Here is a 19,979-nt window from a genome sequence, read left to right as displayed (position 1 = left end):
GCCCCTCTCTCTGTATTTGCATCACAAAGCCCAGCGTTCTGCACAGCTCTTCTCAGGAAGAGATGCCCTTGGAAAATGCCAGCTTCAGATCCAGTGTGGGGCCCCACCGGCTGGGCCCTGGTCCTTGTGTACCCTCTAGTCAGGCACTAGTCTCCTTTCCTCAGTTTCCTGCCCCTAAAATAGAACTCACCCCTCTCCTTGCAGGGAGCATGACAAGAATTCATTGTTTTAGGATGTATTCAGATGCTTGATTCATTGTGTAACAAAGGGCAGTTGCAACTCCAGCCTGAGTACTAATGAGGATAAACTTGGACTGGACATGTTACTGCTGTACAGGCGCAGCCACCACCATCACTACGCAGAATCTGCTTCCAAGTTCACTATTTATGGAAGAACACCAATAACAAGCCTGGAAGCCCGGATTCTCATTTTTCTCTGCTCTGAACTTCTGTGTGCAAGTTCCTGAACTTCCCAGGAACTCTGTCTACTCATTTATAAAATGGAGCAGGTGGACCTGATTCCCAGTTCCAAGATGCCTTTAAAGATACACAGTTTAATGCTTCTAAGTGCAATTTTTTTTCTTCCTTTTCCAGGGGAAAAACAATATTCCACCTGGGTTTTAAAAGTCATTTAAAAAGAATATGTGGAGCATACCCATTCACCACATTCCCATCTTAAAGGCAACTTCTTCACTAGCGCTTTGTGATTCCAAAAATAGTCTGTCGAGTTAAAAATACACATATGCCCAAATTTCCAATTCGACTTCTAAGAATTTATCCTACTGACCGACCCCAATGTATAAAGATACACATCACATTACATGTTTCAGTGTGGTTAGTAGCAGCACACTGCAGTAATCTGAATGTTCATTGAGTATATTGTGATGTAGTCATGTGAAGACCATTAAAAAGAATGAGGTAGGTTTACGTGTATGTGACTCAGTTAATAGTCTTTATGTTGCAGGCCACAGAAAATACACAGCAAACTGATTTAAATAATAAAGGAAATTTATTGGATCTCATAAGTGAGAACTCTTCAAGGACTCAGTTTCTTCCCATTTCTTTGCTCTTCTATCAAGGAAAATAGCTTCATCTCAAGCCTGGTTCTTTCAGGTCTTAGGAGACTTATCAATGATCACTAAGATTTCTTGCTCGGGAGTTCCCCACGGCTCTGTGGTTAACAAATCCGACTAGGAACCATGAGGTTGCGGGTTCGATCCCTGGCCTCGCTCAGTGGGTTAAGGATCTGGCTTTGCCATGTGCTGTGGTGTAGGTCGCAGACATGGCTCGGATCCCGCATTGCTGTGGCTGTGGTATAGGCTGGCAACTATAGCTCCAATTAGACACCTAGCCTGGGAATCTCCTTATGCCAAGAGTGCGGCCCTAGAAAAAACAAAAAGACCAAAAAAAAAAAAAAAAATTCCTTGCTCTATTCCAAGGGCCAAGAGAGTGCCTCTGCCCATGCATTCCAAGTAAGAGTCCTGAAGTTCACCTGGATTGTAAAAGCTTATGTGTGCCACGAGGATAGAAAGTATTGCTTAGCTTTGGCCAGTCAGTCCAGGGTGCCATGCTTCTGAAAGCTTTGTGGGAAGCACAGTCAAGTAAATGAGAATCCAATATTTCAGGAAAAAAAGAGAGAATGGACATGAAATAGGCAGCCATCTATTGTCCACTATAATATTGGAGCATAAGATAACTTCTAAGAGGAATTTCCATCGTGGTTCAGTGGGTTACGAACCCAACTAGCATCCATGAGGATGGAGGTTCGATCCCTGGCCTCGCTCAGTGAGTTAGGATCCGGCATTACCACAAGATGCAGCGTAGGACTCAGATGCAGCTCGGATCTGGCATTTGATGTGACTGTGGTGTAGGCTGGAAGCTGCAGCTCTGATTCTACCACTAGCCCAGAAACTTCCATATGCCACAGGTGTGGCCCTGAAAAGAAGAAAAAGAAAAAGCTTCTAAGATACTTTGTTAAATGCAAGGGCAAGGTACAGAGGTGTGAGTACAGTACACTACCATTTGCATAGAAAGTCACACATGCATAGATTACTTTTTCAACCATTTTTATTGAAGTATCATTAATTTACAATGTTGTGTTAATTTCAAGTGTATAACAAAGTGATTCAATTCTACATGTATATATGCTTTTTCAATATATATTATAAAATACTGAATATAATTCCCTGTGTCATAGAGTAGGTCCTCATTTTTTACCTATTTTATATATAGTAGTGTGTATATATTAATCCCAAACTCCTAGTTTATCTCACCCCACCCCTGTTATCCTCTTTGGTAGCCATAAATTTGTTATGTATGTCCATGAGTCTATTTCTGTTAGTAAGTTCATTTATATCATTTTTTTAGATCCCACATAAAGGGATATGATGTGATATTTGTCTTTCTCTGACTTACTTCACTTAGTATGATAATCTCCAAGTCCACATGTTGCTACAAACGGCATTATTTCATTCTTTTTTATGGCTGAGTAATATTCCATTGTGTATACATACCATATCTTCTTTATCCGTTCATTTTTCAGTGGGCGCTTAGGTTGGTTCCATGTCTTGGCCATTGTAAACAGTACTGCAGTGAACATTGGGGTGCCTATATCTTTTCTAACTAGAGTTTTCTCCGATGTACGCCCAGGAGTGGGATTGCAGGATCCTATTTCTAATGATAATTTTAATCTCACAGACATTCATTCACATACATATACTTGAAAGTACCCACAGGGAGAAAAATAATGGAAAGAAGACAAAAATCTAAGAATTGGTAATATGTTGAATATTTTCAAATAGTAGCTTGGAGCAGAAGATCCTAGGATAACAGTAACAATGCATCACAGCCCTCCACTAATTTTGTCTTCCAACTCTGAATGGTACAGCTCTTCAGGGTTCTCTGGAAATGAAGTCTTCAAAAAAAAACAACCTAACTCATGCAAATGACAAGGAAATAAATAATATATATGTGTTTGCACAATCAATTTACAAATGTCACTTACCCTGAAAGAGTTTTTAAACAATGCCCAAGAGCTAATCACTGGGAATTCCACAAGGTGACATAAATCCATGGATACCTCTTTTCATACTGAGTCTCAGAAACACCCAGGGCTGCTCAATCAGTCTCACTCAAAACTGCAAGGAATCCTGACAGTTTCTGATAGTTTCTTAAATGCCTGCTACTCAGTGGGTATTATACATACATGGAGTTAGAGCATTGGTAGAAATTGTTTTAGTAAACCAAAGAAAAACTGGAAAAACATCTGTGCTGTAGGAGTGCCTCCCTCCCGAGAAAGAATGAGAGAACTTTACATCGTCAGCCTATAGCACTACAGAGCAGGAAGCCAGCGATGACTTCAAAAAACCCATTGCAAACTGCCAGCACTACTTTGGCAAAAAATAGAATTAAGATGTGTGTGTGTGTGTGTGTGTGTGTGTGTGTGTGTGTGTGTAAAGAGCTAGATGCAAGAACTTATTCTTACAATGGATTAGAAGATCTCAAATGTTTTCAGAAGCAGAAAATGTATCAACAAAGGAGAACTGGAATTGAGAATGCAATGGTAAAAACAAATGTTTCCCTTTGACATAAAAGAGAGGTTTTGCTTGCAAATAACTAAATAGTCACTCATTCATTCGATGAATTTCTAATTTAATGCCTGCTATGGACAAAATACTGTGATGAGGGTTATGACGGAATGGGGACATTAACCACAAGGATACCAGTAGAAAAACTATATTTGGAAAGTAGGTAATTACAAAATGTGGGCAAGAAGAGGGAAAAGTTATAAACATTGATGGTTGCCAAGTACTTGTAGTAGGAAAACTGTTACAGAGAGGATACTGTTGCTCATTCGATATTAAGTCATCAGGAAATAAATGTGGATGAGGTAAAATGGCACAATAATTAAACACGTGAACTCTGAGGTCAAAGAGCCCCGATGCGATGTCTGGTTCACCACTGACCAGCTGCATTAATGGTTATGTTACTTAACTCTGCATCTTGGTCTTCCTAAGATAATGGAGGTAGAGTTCTTAGCATCGTTCCCAGCATTTAATAAATTAGCATAAATTAGTGTTCTTGACAAATTAGCTATTATTTTATTATTATTATTATTATCATTATTTCTATTTAGATTTAAGTTGAACCATGGTTTAATATTATCTGTGTCTCTGCTTATTTTATTATGCATAGAACAGGAGAGACTATTAGATTTACAGGTATTTTTTTAAAGGATAGGGGAAAGCGGATCGCAGAAAAATTACCTATTTACATTAAAGTTGTGTTTACCTATATTTTTTCATTAGCAGACCAGCAATTTTAACTTTTTGATATTTCCCTGGCCTCTTAATGTTGACTCTTTGGCATTTTAAAGAGCTATTTACTTGGCAAAATGTTTACTTATAATGTAACAACTTATTTGGCTTGTTCTGGTTTTTTGATTTTTTTTTTTTTTTTTTTTTTTGCTTTTTAGGGCCAAACTGGCAGCATATGGAATTTTCCAGGCTAGGAGTCGAATCAGAGCTGCAGCCAACGGCCACAGCCACAGCAACTCGGGATGCAAAGCCAAGCCGTGACTGGAGACCTACACCACAGCTCATGGCAATGTCAGATCTTTAACCCACTGATCGAGGCCAGGGATCAAACCTGCATCCTCGTGGATACTAGTTGGGTTCATAATCCGCTAAGCCGTAATGGGCTCTCTTTGTTCTTACTTTAATTTTTCTTCTAATGTGTTAGATGATTTTACTCTGATATTTGTCGGATCTTCATGTACAGCCCTGACAACCGTCTCTAGGGCATCCCTTCTAAGGCACAGGAAGTTATCTTGGTCGGCTTCTGTGGTAGAGGCAAAGGGATAGGAGGAAAAAGAAGCAACTTGAAAACAACTATAAATTAGCTGTAAATAAAGTATTTATATTCTGGAAGGCTGACTTTTTTTTTTTCTTTTTAGGGTCATACCTGTGGCATATGGAAGTTCTGGGGCTAGGGGTTGAATTGGAGCTGCAGCTCCCGGCCTATGCCACAGCCACAGCCACAGCAACAGCAACACTGGATCTGAGCTGCATCTGCAACTGGTGCTGCAGCTTGCCGCAACACCCAATCCTTAACCCACTGAGCGAGGCCAGGGATCAAACTCGAATCCTCACAGAGACTAGTCAGGTTCTAAACTCACTGAACCACAATGGGAACTCCAAAGGCTGACTTGTTAGTCTTTCTATGCATTACCGTACTTTTATGTAGCTTGTAATAAAAATGACCTCAGATCTCCCTAGGCAGTTCTTTGTGATGGGATAAAATTCAGTTTGAAAGCTAAAGGACCCAAGATCATTTTGATGAGAAATTGTCGCTTATAAAGCACTTGTTTCCAAGGATGATACAAAACTTACAAAAGTAAGTCATCAGTCTGAGCAACCAAAGGGCTGAAGTAAATGCTGGAAACAGATCGATTTATGCCTTGTTCTAGCCGCCCTGTGACTGATGCTAAACCTCGTAGAAATGGGCCTGGATTAGGAAGATGACTTTTCTCTGCCAGCTGGAGACTACACATTAAAGCAAGGTGAGGCAACTCATGACCATATTTAATACTGATTAACCCTCAGTGTGACATGTATGTACAGGAAAGTATGACTTTCAGAGCTTGAAATGTATCATTTAAGAAAATAGTGGGAAACACTATAGAGAAAGGGAGGACCAGGAACAAATGGGATTGACAAAAATCCCCAGCCACACGCACAAAGTATTGGCACTGTATTTATTCTGTGATACTCTAATATTCTTATTTTTTTTCCCCACTGTCTTTGCATCTTAACATTTCTGGTATGTCTCCCAACACACACACACACACACATGGGAGAGAGAAACAGCTAGATCATCTGGATCCATTTAGAGACTGAATTTCTTAAGTGCCAGTGAGATAAACAGACCCTATAATATAGTTGTCACCTGAACAAACCAATGTTTGATCAATGGTCCATTTGCTTGGTGGAGTGTGAACCTTGCTTGAGAGCTGAAATGACAAATATTAGTAAATTATTATCATCACCTATCATCAGACAGTTGGTTCATTGTCTTGCGTGGAGTGAATTACGAATTAGGAATCTATATGTAGCTATAAATGGTACCACAGCATGACCAGATCATTGAACAATTGATTCAGCTGCCCCATGCCTTCTGAATAGATCAAATCCCTCTTCCAGAACCCTTGAGCCCATGGTGGCATCGCTCCTCCAGAAGCTCTTAATGCTGAGGCCAGCACCAGTGGACTCAATGAAATCAGTTGAAAAACTAAGTATGCACCATCACTAAAACCATACTTGTTAATTTGTAAATTAAGACTCACACATTATAAAACATTGAATAGAAATTATAAAAGGATGATCTTTTTATATCATAAACATTTAATTTTATTTTATTGATTAACAATTCAAAATACCTTTCCATTCTCTCCTCCAATATCAATACGTAGTTTGTTGTTGAAGATCTCCCGTGATCATTCAAAATCTCAGGGTTTTTTTTTTTAAAGGGCTTGATTTGATTGTCAAAATTAAAAAGGTACCTTCGCAAAAATGTGTAGAACTGAATATAAGAAGTACATCGCTGTTTACACCTATCGAATCTTTATGTTTATGCTCATTTGTCAAACACACCCTCCAATTATCAAAGAATTTTTGTTGAAATTCCGAAAGTAAATTTCTATCTCCGCTGTTAAACATGAACCAGGGGTGCAGTGTGTTCATATTAATACACTAGTTCAAAGTTCAAAGAGATTCTATCTTTGGAGGATTTTAAAATAGTTTAAGTGATGTTCATTTACATCTTTTTAAACTATAGGGACAAAGAAATTGGTAGGCAATATATATGGTTTTTGCAAGAATAAAAAATCACATCAAGTTGGAACTCTAAGCATCCACTTCGCATGTTTCCCTCAATGAACCAAGTTTCCTTCAAAAGGCAGTGCTTTGTTCTGTAGTGTGAAAAGCAGCATTAGTTCAAGAGCAGGTTCAGAGTGGATGTAAGTACCTGTTTCAAGTAGTCTTCCTCATCATTTTGATTCCTTAGTTTTCTCTAACTTCTAATCAGACCTGACTCTCTGCATCATTACTTTTTCCTTGTAGTTAAACTAAGAGGAGTTTGGGGAGCTGGAGGAGGCTCCTGCTTGCTTCACATTTGAGCTTAAATTATTTGGACAGTATCATCTCCAGTGGATGATTTTTTTTTTTTCTGGAATCCTTTTAAGCTCCTTGTCCTTGTTTGGTGAGAATTAATTTAAACTGATACTATCAGCTCTAATTGCCAGTGAGGATGGCATAGGTATAAACTGTAACATGTCTCTGCGTGCTGAGTGAAGAAGTTAGGGTGCAGTGGATGCCCCAGAGGCTTTGGGAATTTCCACTCTTTCTTAGAAAGGCAATTTGTGGAAGAAGAATGAAACCCTGGGAATGGATAAAGGAGAGCACCTGTGTGTTAGCCCACGTATTAAGTACTAGTAAAGGTTATTTCTTATTTTTATTGAAAACAATAATAGGGTCTTATGCTTTCTTCCTGTGCCTGCCTCATTGGGCAGTTTCACACAGCTCACTTTGGGGACTACTGGTCGACACAACTCCTTTGCCTTCAGGGCCTTTGCACACGTCTTTCTCTCCCTGGGCTATTCCACTCTCCCCACCCCTTCAGTGGTTAACTGCCAATTATCTTTCATGTTTCACTTGCGATATTTCTTGCTCAAGGAGACTTTCCCAGCTCTTCACCTTCTTCTCTGATTAGGCTAGGTCTTTCCCACTAAAAACCTTTCTCCGAATCTATGGCCATCCTTGAAGAGTCCTTCACAGCACATAGTTACAGATCACCTGTGTGATGAAGAACAGCCTCTCTGTTCTCTGGAAACTGTAAAGTCCATGAAAGTCGGGGTTACGTCCATTTCTATTGTATGCGCAGCCCCTAGCACAGTGCTTCGCAAATATTCAGCCTCCAGTGAGTATTTGTAAATGACTGATAGACAATGAATCTGGAACTATTCATAAGACATCCTGGATCATCTTGTTTTATCCCTTATTTTACGAATAGAAAAACTGCAATGTGAGGGATTTATACGTTGGTGAAAATGTGGAGGAAAAGGAAACTTTTATACTGCTGGTGGGACTATAAATTGGTACAGCTATTACGGAAAACAATATGATGGCTCCTCCAAAAAAGAAAAATAGAATTGCCATATGACCCAAAAATTCCACTTCTGGGTATAGAACTAAAGGAAACAAAATCAGTATCTCTAAGAGATCTCCATATCCCATGTTATTATAGAATTATTCATAACAGTAAAGATGTGGGAATAACCTAAGTGTCGACAGATGAATCAATAAAAAGATGTGGTATTATACACAATGGACTGTTATTTAGCCATAAAGAAGGCAATCTTGCCATCTGTGACAACGTGGATGGGTCTGGAGGGCATTATGTTAAGTGAAATAAGACAAACACAGAAAACCAAATTCTGTATGACATCACTTTTTATTTTTTTCTCTTTTTAGGGCCACACCCTCAGCATATGGAGTTTCCCAGGCTGGGCGTCAAGTAAGGAGCTGTAGCCACCAGCCTACACCACAGCCACGAAACACCAGATCCAAGCTTCGTCTGCAACCTACACCACAGCTCACGGCTACTCGGGATCCTTAACCGCTGGATGAGGCCAGGGATGGAACCTGGATGCTGGTCAGATTTGTTTCCCCTGAGCCGCGACGAGAACTCCTATATGACATCGCTTTTTATGTGGAATCTAAAAAAAAAAAAAATAGACTCAGAGAAACAGCAAGTAGAATGATGGTTGTCAGGGGCTAGGGGATATGGGAACCGGGAAGATGTTGGTCAAAAGGTACAAACTTTCCGTGACTATAGTTAATAACCTTGCATTGTATACTTGAAGTTTGCTAGGACTGGAAATTGTAAGCATTCTCAACACATAAAAGAAGAGGTACGTGTGTTAGGTGATGGATGTGCCAATTAACTTGACCAGGGGAAATATTTAATAGTGCATCCATATGTCCCATTGTACTGCTTTAAATGCATACCATTTTGTTTGTCAATTATATCACAACAAAACTGGAAGGCAAAAAAGAGGGTTCTATAGCATGCACCAGGCCACATCATTCATTGACAACAGTAGTAAGAGGAAAACCTGAGGCTCTTGGTCCCCAGAGCCAGTGATTTGTCTATGCATCCCCAGAAGATGCTACAGAAAAGCCAGCCTTGGAAACTATCTTCCTACTCAGATAATCGGACTGAGACCACAAGTTTTCTTGAAGGGGCATATAAAATACATTTACAAGAATGAAGATTTAAAAACAGCAAGACAAAGAACCTAGAAGAAAAGCTTTATAAAATAGACCACAAATCAGCAATTCGTGGAAGGCGAAATATAAATTAACCATTAACACATGAAATTATATGTACTCTAAGAGAATTATAATCTAAATTAAAAATAGGCTCTTTCCCCCCATCAGACTGCTAAAATTTAGAAAAAAATTGGTCATGTTGTCAAGAATGTGAGAAAATGGGTCATCTTATAAAATCTTTTTGGGAGCATAAGTAGGTGTAATCCCTTTGAGTCAATTTAATAGTATTTATTGACATTTTAAATGCCCATGCCTTATAGCCTAGCACTCAGAACTAAACACACAGAAGCTTGAGCAAGTGAGCAAAACTATATTCCAAGATGTTCCTTGCAGTATTGTTCATTATAGTGAAATTTGGCTTACAACCTCAATATCCACCAATAGGAAGGTCATTGAATAAATCACCACTCAAACTACAGAAAATTATGCAACCATTTACTTATTTATTTATTAGCTATGCTGGTGGCATGCAGAAGTTCCAAGGCCAGGGATTGAATCCACACCACAGGCTGAGCCACAGCAGTGACAACACCAGATCCTTAACTCACTGAGCCACCAGGGAACTTCTTTTTTATTTATTTTATTTATTTTTTTTGATGCAGCCTTTTAAAGAATGCAGTAGATCTGCATGTATTGATGTAGGAAGATAATTTGTATCGCTCAATTTTTAAAACTGTGTCAGATGATTCCCTGTGTGTTTTACTTAGCTTTAAATAAACACTCAGCTTTTAATAACGGTTATCTCTGAGGAGGGAAATAATATGAGAGAATAAAATAGCAGGAGCTTGTACTTTTTACTAGGCAATCTTCAGGATGGTTTCTGCTTTTTGCAGTCATGTATTTCTTTTGTAATTCAGTTTCCTGCCAAACAGGGTGTTGCCTTTGTTTAGAGTCTCCGGTGCAGACAAAGCGACAAAGCGTTTGTCACTCCCTGCTCCTGGCACTCGTGCAGAACCTTGATGCGTTGTGATACCCAGGCCCATGCTGCGGGGAGCTGGGGGCGCTGGTCAGGTTTCTGCACCTTCTCATCAAACACTCCAAGACAGCCAGCCAGACAGATGGCAGAGGACGTTTCCTGTACAATCCGAAGCTTCTGAGACTGAACATGCCTTCTGTCTATGGTGCACACACGCCACACACATGGAAAGCGTCTCTCAGAAAAGGAGTACGTTTTCCCCATTAGAAGTTGTGGAAACTAGATGGAGTGTCCCAGGTCCCTCCTGCCTTTATTTGCATGAGGCAAGTTAAACCAGGGGGAACATGTGTTGAGGGTTCTTCAGGAGCAACGGAAAGCGCTAACTACTATGATTTTTTTTTATTGAAATATAGTGGGTTTACAATGTTTCAGGGAACAGCAGAGTGATTCTGTTATACATATAGACATTTATGTTCTTTTTCAGATTTTTTCCCATTATAGGTTATTACAAGGTATGGAAGATCCCTATGCTCTTCAGTAGGTCCCTGTGAGTTCTAACTGTTGTTAAATGAATGTACCAGAGCCCTTGATGGTATCAAAGTTAGTGCAGTAAATTTAAAACCTTGGGAGTTTCCATGTGGCTCTTCGGGTTAAGAACCCAACTAGTATCCATGGGGATGCAGGTTCAATCCCTGGCCTCGCTCAGTGGGCACAGCAGCTACGCTGTGATCTGTGGCATAGGTTTGCAAATGCGGCTTGGATCGGGCATTGCCATGACACAGACTGACAACTGCAGCTCCAATTCGACCCCTCCCCTGGGAACTTCCATATGCCACCGGTGCAGCCCTAAAAAGAAAAAAAAAAAATTATGAATCTTGTTTCCTTAAAATGTTGGCCCTTCTTCACCTCTTCTTCCACCAACCATACCCCCACTTAACATCCATTTGTAACCCACTCACTTGAAACTTTCCTGATGCACTTGGCTTGACAGAACCTCACCTTCTCGGAATGGGGCTGTGGGTTCAGCCAGGTCAGCTGACTGGGGATCGTGTGATGATAGCTCCTTTCTTGCTTTTTTCTTTTTTTTTTTTTGGTCTTCTTTTTGTCTTTTCTAGGGCTGCTCCCTCGGCATGTGGAGGTTCCCAGGCTATGGTTCGCATCGGAGCTGTAGCCACCAGCCCACACCAGAGCCACAGCAATGCAGGATCCGAGCCGCATCTGTGACCTACACTGCTGCTCACGGTGACATCAGATTCTTAACCCACTGAGCAAGGCCAGGGATCCAACCTGCAACCTCATGGTTCCTAGTCGGATTCGTTAACCACTGCCCCACAATGGGAACTCCTCCTTTCTTGCTTTGAATCTTGCCTTAGAGTTTGGCTTTTTGTTTCTTATTTTGTGATGTTAAACTGCTTCCTAGGACCCACACTGACGTCACCAGAGCAGACATCTGAGACAGACTTGCACATTTGAAAAAACTACAAACAAGAAAGCCACAAAGGCCAGGATTCTCTATCGCTCTTTTTTTTTTTTTTTTTTTTTTAGTTTGGTGACTTCTGTATGCGTGCGCCTCACTCCCCTTCCAGAGGTCATGTGTACTGTTCATGAAAAAGAATTCAACCTTCCAAACGAATACTGAAATCCATAAACATTTCGTATTAGTTTATAAGCCCAAGAAGCGTGAAAAACTATACGGTAGCCAACAGTGCAAGTGAACAAAGACAAAAAAGGAAAAACTGGCTTCAGCTGGAGAACGATGTTCTTGTTTCACATCCAATAAACTATCACAAACAAATGAGGTGAAAACTTAGGAAGATAACCAGTCTTGTCAAATAGAAATAGGTGTAGTGTGTGTGTGTTTTAAATTAAGAAATGAAATTCAAGGCTCCTTTGCTTAATGAAGCCAGCTCTTTCATCTTTTCAAATGACAGTTAAAGTCAAAACTGGAGTTTGGGGGGGAAATGGAGATTTAGGACCTCCCTCCAGACATTAATAAACACCACTCCACATTCTAAAACGATTAGACATAATTTAGCATAATTGCCAATCTTTCCTGAGCAAAGACATGCAACTCGGTTGTTTTCACTGTGAAACTCTTTTCACAGTCACCTCAATCCAGGGCTCAAGGTTCATGCCTTCAGAAAGGCATTGTGAGGAAGTACATTCTTGGCCCTATGTATTAATGGGGATTTTTTATTTTCTCAAATTCACCTTAGGAGTGGAACGAAAGATGGATTTTGGAAGACCAAAAAATATTTTCTAGGACACTGTTTTGAAGAACATTCAGATAGGAGAAGGAAGATGTTGATTTTATCCCCTCTCAGACAAATTCCACGCTAAGTTTGTTGAATCTTAAAATTGGATAGACCTCAACATTTTTCCACTCCAAGGACTTATGCTTTCTTATGGTGACTTTCTGTCCAGCTTGTCTCATCTGGCTAATTTAGATCTTAACCCCTCAAGGCAGATGGCAGGTATTTTCCAGCATTTTCCTCAGAGCAGTATCATGCTGAGGAGTTCAGTAAATTTTTAATAGCACTGTATTTTCTGTGGCCAGCCACCTCTAACTCCTGTTTGTCACGCCGGACTCCCAATTTCAATGTGTGTGGCTCCGTGTTCTCTCACTAAATTATTGGCGTGCCTAGGAATGGTTCTAAGTCAAGTGGTGATGATTCCTTTAGGAATCTATCCTCTAAACAGCAAGAGGGAAAATGCAGGGGAGAAAAGGAGGCTCATATTGATCACTATTGATTAGAATGAATGCAAAGTAGCCCTTCTTTCATAACTGGACGGTTGCAGATCACCAGTGTTTGAAAACAAAGTAGCTAATCTTGCCTGTCTCTAATATATTTAACAAGCACGCATTCATTTCCTCCTCATCTCATTTGCAAAAAAAAAAAAAAAAAAAGCATTAGGTTAAGACAATCCAAAACAAATGAATTTTTTTCAAAACATTTTGTTGCAATATTTTTTAAAAAATTGTTTTATCCTGATACACACTGAGAAGTCTCAAAATGAATCAGAAAATCTTTGATTTTGTCAAAAAAAATCTTTCTGGGTTAGTAGAAGGTGCTCCGTGGTCACGCAAACTTGTTAACAGATATTTCTTGGAGAGAGCTTGAGAACCTGCATAGCAGAAGATGCTAGTCCTGTACCGATTTGAGTGCTTACAATGAATCATTGAATAAATTAGTACCATCCACGGAGGCTGCCTCTTTGGATAATTAGCAATTTCAATCTAAGAAAGATACTGTAAAGTACACTTCAGCTTCGACATCAATAGACAAAACGCTGGGGTAAGTAGCTAAATTAGACTGCTTTAAATACGATCTAGAACTTTTATTGCAATTATATGCCCTTGGAAATTTTAACCTAAAACGATACAATACCTAATCGTTTGGAGCATATAGTAGCAAACTGAGATTTTTGTAACAGAGAAATGAGATTTCATTAGAGTTTTTGAAATTTGCCAAATAAAAAAGTTAAAGTAGAATTTATTCTATGTACATAAATAAGGTAGAAATTGTGCCTACTGTTTTTATAGCTTTCTCCCATAGTTTTGTGTCTGCACTTAGAATGACGAGAGAATGTTCCCTAAGGTCACTAATTTGATTATATCTGTGTCTGTGAATTAAGACAATGGGTGTGTTTCACTTGGGAAATTCAGTGCTCTACATTGAAATCTAGGTTTTATGACCTCTATCCTGATACCTATTTTGCAGCTTTAAAAAACCTGTAGGAATTTAATCGGGAGGCAGAAGATTCTCTGAGCCTTGCATTTTTTGTTGCATTGGGACAAAGACTTACACTTAAACAAGAATATAACTAATTGTTTTATAAGTTCACATTTCAAAAGTATTTTTATTATTGCAAACAATACAATGCAATCAAATTTATGTAAATTATATCAATTTTTATTTCATAACTACAAAAATCAAGAAACAAAAAAAATGGTACAAAAACATTATTTGGAATCAAACGGGGGGCATTTGTTTTCTTGGGCATGATCAAAAATAGACCTAGATAAAATTTAACCCATCAACTTCCCCCACTTTCTTAGCCTTTCACAAAATGCCCAGGAAGGTTTACCAACTACAAAGAGAAAATCATTTAATCAGCTCATTACAATGCACAGTCTCTGAGGTGATTTTCACAAATACTTAGATATTTAGAAAAGAGATTATTATAACACATAAAGCAGAAGTAATTTATTTATGTAAGTAATTAGAGCAATACTACTTTACTAAAATGAAACCCTCCAAAAAGCTTGAAACACATTTTTAAAAATTGGAATCTCAGAAATATCATTTTGGAAAGTTCTGTATCCTCTATTTGACCACTGGACTTTAAAAAAAAAAAAAAAAGAGGTAGTTTTTTTTTTTTTTTTTTTAATGGCTTCGTCTTGCACTCTGAGAAATGTATTTTAAAATTAAGTGACCAGAAGACATTACCACTGGCAAAGCATTAGCAGGGAAGAAATCTCGATAAAATTAGCAGTGGAGACACTGAATCATTTCTTCTGTTAGTGAAAGTCATGGGCAAAAGTTCTAAAATTATACAATTACAAAAATAAATCAAGTCAGCGTGTCATTTCTGCTTTTCTCCATTAATAAATTAACCATGTAACATTGTTCAAAATTATGTCAGTTACGCATATAATAATCTTTTAAATTAATGAAGTGATGAAGCGGTTTGATGACACCCATGATTTACAGGGCTGCTTTTAGCTAATGTTAAAAGCCTTTCGTTTAATAAATTGCCCCCTTGAGAAATTACCAAAAATGAATATTTTCTATGCTAAATGTTTCAAGGTTTACACTTTTTCGATATATTAATAAATGGCAAGGGAGACGCATTTTTCAAAATAGATCTTCTTTTACATATATTTAATTGAAATTAATTAGTATGTGACTTGAGAAAGCAATGATTATACAAGATCATTTATGAGAATTTTTGTGAAGCAATAAAGCTGAATTGGAGCAATGAAATTAATCATATGCTTACAAAATTTGGATGATAAATTGGGAATCATTTCCTCTGATGAAAGAGGAACAATTCTACAGAATCTAAGTTCTCAAAATATGGCTCATTGCTCTACACACTTAATCATTGCCTTAATTGTCTGCAGTTTCGATTAAGATTGAACTGTATTACTAGTAAGCATTGTAATTTTCATCAGCATTTTTGTTCCGTTCACTTTTATCTAAACATTTCTTCCTGAATCGTTATATGTGATTTCCGCTCCAGTACATTTCTCAGTTCAATCACGAATAACAACAGTCAGACCTTCCAATCAAAGTATATCATTTACATTGTCTTGTAGTTTTATGTGGCCTCAGAGACGTGTCTGCATTCAAGAGAATTCATGTCTTCTGGAAAGAAGTTCTATATGTTCGTTAGGAGAGCAAAATAGATTTCAGTCAAGCCAGGATATGCTTGCATGTGATAACAGCAAGAAAGAAAAGGAGCTAAATATAACTAGGAAAGAAAAGCCTGAAATTGATGTTCCCTGTGCTTATGGATTTGTTTTCATAATGTGGAGACTGGTTTTTATTCCACTTCTGAATTAGTAATGTGCCTAGTACATTGGGCCAATTTCTTTTCAAAGCATTTTCAGCTCCAGCCCTGAAAACAGGAATAATTAATGCATGCTTCTTGAGTCCAATGGATGCAATTTTAGGCAGGCAGATGTCAAGGAAATAATTTTTAGAATTCTTATAATCGATGGCAATGAAACGGCAAATTGCCTGTTGGCATTTCAAATGATTTTAAGGAATTTCAAACTTTCATCAATGAATTTTTAATGCGTGCTAAGAATGGACACGTAAGGGTTCGCAGACTAGGCACAGTGAAACAGAACTTGAAGCGTGTTATTTTCCTTTAAAAGTGGCTTAACGAAAATAATGTTGGAGAATCAAGACTTTAGTTCTTTTAGAACCTAAGCAGCATTGAACGAGTCATGCATACAATTATTGGACTGAGCTACATGTTCAAGAGTTAATAAAAAAAAAAATGGAAAGGAATCAATGGTCTTTCCAATATACATAGTCTGTGTCTAAACTTTGGCAGGATACTGTTTACTATTAGAGTGACATGAGGCTCCCAGCATGTCCCCTGCTGAGCCTGCCCAACTTGCACACATTGCCATGCCCTTTGAAGAAATATCATGGGAGCTTTAAAGAGGGCACCTTGCAAAATACGACATATCTCAAAGCTTGGAATACCCGATACTGTTAGCACTGATTCTGAACACTTTTTTACCATTGGGGTCATTTCTAGGAAGTGCCTTCATCACGGAGTACAAAATTATATAGGTGTAGAAATTGATGAAGTTTCTTGCCTGGATGAACTAAAATCTTTTGAAATCACAGCAACAAGACCAGTGGGAGGAACATGAAGAGCTCTGAGAGCGCCTATGAAAACCCTATGTAGGAAAGGATAACTTAGAAATAAAAGTGTAACTTCTGGTAAATCAGACCTCATGTTCTAATCCACATTAACTATGGGAAATAAAATGTTACATCTCCGGACCTTAGATTTATCTGTTCTTAAAATGAAATCATGGTATCTGTTTTTAACAAAAATCATAGCATCCTTTTTTCCTACCTCTGTGGAACTGTAGAGACACAACGAAGTAACATATGAAAGCCTTTTTAAGGCTTCGAGAGAACCATGCTATATAGACCTGAGAGTCAAGTAACTATCTCAAGCCCTTTGAAGTTAGGTCATGGTGTTAAAGCTTACATATTGAAATTATACCAGAGATCCCTGGTGGTTCAGCAGGTTAAGGATCTGGTGTTGCTGCTGTGGCTCCGGCTGGATCCCTGGCCAGGGAACTACCAAATGCTGCAGGCATGGCCAAAAAAAAGAAAGAAAGAAAGGAAGAAAGAAAGAAAGAAAGAAAATGTACTTATAGTATATGCTTAGATGTGCACAGATTAGAAATTTTCATGTGTTTTTATGGCAGATTTCCTTCTTTAAATACATTCAGTTAGATTAGTAAATGTATATTAGTAAATCCAACAAAATGCCAGGAGCAGGAGGACAGAAAACTTCCGTAGCAATGGGAAAAAGGCTTTCCTCCCCATCGCTGTCATGTTCTAAATGGAAACGTCAATGGGAACTTTACATCTTAAGTTTTCTCCTCATAGAAACAGATGCACAGGGGCCAAGAGCCTTAAAGATAAAACTGCCTTCTCTCTATTTTCAAGGCTCAGTTTGCAACTCAGGCAAATCTCTGACTTTTTACAACACAGAGAACAGCAAATCTGCCCCTGTTTTTCAAAACAGAGTGCAGTACGCCCCACAGACACAGATCCAATAAAATGCTCTATTTATTGGCTAAGCATTAACGGCGTCTCTTATTTTACTCCTGTGACCCTCGTTGGCCGTTAGTCACACATTCCAATTGAGCAGACGCCACAGAAATATCCCTTCTGTGTAACGAAGAGAAGAGCCTAATTGGCCATCGACCTCTCCCTTCCAGCTCCCCTGGTGTCACAACCCGGCGGCTTCCAATTCGTCACCCACAGGGCCAGGCAATCTGGGCTGAGGAGACCAAGGTAGGCAGTGCTAAGCATGACGTTCAGGGCCAGTTCCCTGCCCCACCCAGCATCCCCACTCCGGAGATCAAAGCCTCAGCAAGCACCATCTCCATCACCTTCAGCGCCTCTCAAAATGCAGAGCACAGAAAGCTGGGTCCTGTCCAGAGCAACTTTCATTACTCGGCTTTTATTTGATTTATTCTTACTGTAACATTCTCTTCATAGCAGTGGTATTGCCATCCCACTTGTAATGACACCAAATTCCTCTTTAAAATACACATATTGATATTTTTTTTAAAGATTTCAAGAAATTTATGCAAGAAATACCATGGAGAGGCAAAGACACCACAATCATTGCAAAAGCAATTAGTGACTCACTGAAGATTAGAAGATACTGAGCTAAAGACGGCGAAAGCAATGGTGGGGAAAGAATACCCACTCTCCTCTTTCAGCTGGCTTTTTATTATAGTTATTAGAATTCAACAGTAAAGTGCCTTTGCCCTCATCTTTATCCAATCGCTTCACAACCCCAGCGAAGCAGGCAAGATGTGTTATCACCATTTTACAGATGGGGAAACAGAGGCCAGAAAGGCTCAAGTAATGCACTGACCGTCGCATGCTAGCCAATTAAGTGCTGAGGGCAAAATAGGAAGGCTTCAAAATAAATTAGGCTTTCTGCTCCAAATTGAACACACTTTTCAGTTTAAGGTACTATTCGATTAAAAAGGTCACGTGTGAATTTTCTAATTTTTCTTGGCTCCGCCTTATATTTTCTAGCTCCTTTCTAAACTAATTTGCATTCTGCTGTATAGCACAGGGAACTGTATCTAGTCACCTGTGATGGAACATGGTGGAGGATAATGTGAGAAAGGGAATGTGTATATATGCATGACTGGGTCACTCTGCCATTCAGTAGAAATTGACAGAATGTTGCAAATCAACTATAATTTAAAAAAAAATTAGTAAATTTTTAAAAAGGTTACATGGGGACCACAGAGTTAAGTATTACCTTTATATTAAATTTGTGCATCCACTCACTGAGCAATATTTTCGTACTTTTTCCAACTGTACAGCAGACATAAGAAAATTCCTTTTGAGCAGTATAGGATAGGAACCCAACTGAACTAATTAGTTCACAGTGGTGTTAGGAGGTTAACTATCTGATGGTGATAAAACACTTTATTGATGGGAAATGCCGTATTAAATCCCCCAAATTACCATTACTTGTATCACTGTGCAGTATTTATATTCAATGAAGTTACAGGTAAAGAAAAAAATATGAATATCATGCCGTTATTACATTTCTGATCAGTCCTTAGAGAGATGATATTTAATCCTGTCTGTCACGCCTGTGGGGCTGTTAGCATCTATCAGGGAGAGCTGAGGGATCAGGGAGTCGATAGACACTTAGAGGCAGGCAAACACATATATTCAGGAGACGCTGCCACTGCGTTGTTTTATAGGAAAGAAGAAATATTGAAATAAACCTCGGTTTGCCACTGTGTGTGTTTGTTTGTTTGTTTTTAAAGAAAAAGAGAAGTCATAATTTCGGAAAGCAAAATTTGTAGCTTCAACTGCAAATGTACTCATCTGAGCCCGTACAGTGAGACCACAAATTGTATGCCATCCTTAAATTAAAGCGGCTTCTCAGAAACGTAAATATTTCCACATGAAAAGGTACGTGCCAAGTCCAAGTTACACAAACATATAGAATGCCAATAAATTTCCAGGATCACCAGCTCATTCAATGCTTCTAAGATGTCAGCATGGGGAGCTGTCATTTCTGGAAAGCAAAAAGCAGATAAACAAAAGTATATTATATCCCTGTGATTCTTCCAATCAAATGGCTAATTTGAGATTCTCGACTAGGAAATTTGATGTGGTTTTGCAAAAGACTGCTTTCAGAGTTCAGTTTCAGTGGTGATGAACCCAATTCGTATCCAGGAGGATGAGGGTTCAATCCCTGGCCCCACTCAGTTGATCAAGTGTCCCTTGTTGCTGTGACTGTGGCTGGCAGCTACAGCTCCGATTCGACTCAGCCTGGGAACGTCCATATGCCATGGATGTGGCCCTAAAAAATAACATAACATAATAAAATAAAATAAAATAAAATAAAAATAAAATAAAATAG

At 38.8% G+C, this 19,979-nt stretch overlaps 1 long non-coding RNA gene across 2 annotated transcripts in view; it reads right to left on the bottom strand.

The window, feature by feature from the left end:
- Positions 1 to 4,934: 4,934 nt before the first annotated feature.
- LOC106509799 (uncharacterized) overlaps positions 4,935 to 19,979 on the bottom strand; it is a 50,450-nt gene continuing 35,405 nt past the window's right edge. The window contains exon 5 of one of the 2 annotated variants that reach the window (XR_014839712.1): positions 4,935 to 8,772. This is a non-coding gene — a long non-coding RNA (uncharacterized LOC106509799). Of the gene's footprint in view, positions 8,773 to 15,485; positions 19,632 to 19,979 lie in introns of those variants that run through there. The other variant, XR_014839713.1, reaches the window with a different exon arrangement.

The sequence above is a fragment of the Sus scrofa genome, chromosome 3 (genome assembly GCF_054392235.1).
Source record: "Sus scrofa isolate SSC_HxYL_T2T_F1_AM1 chromosome 3, Sscrofa_HxYL_maternal_Yorkshire_Landrace_v2.0, whole genome shotgun sequence".
NCBI classification, from domain to species: Eukaryota; Metazoa; Chordata; class Mammalia; order Artiodactyla; family Suidae; genus Sus; species Sus scrofa.
This window is presented reverse-complemented; position numbering and strand designations above follow the sequence as displayed.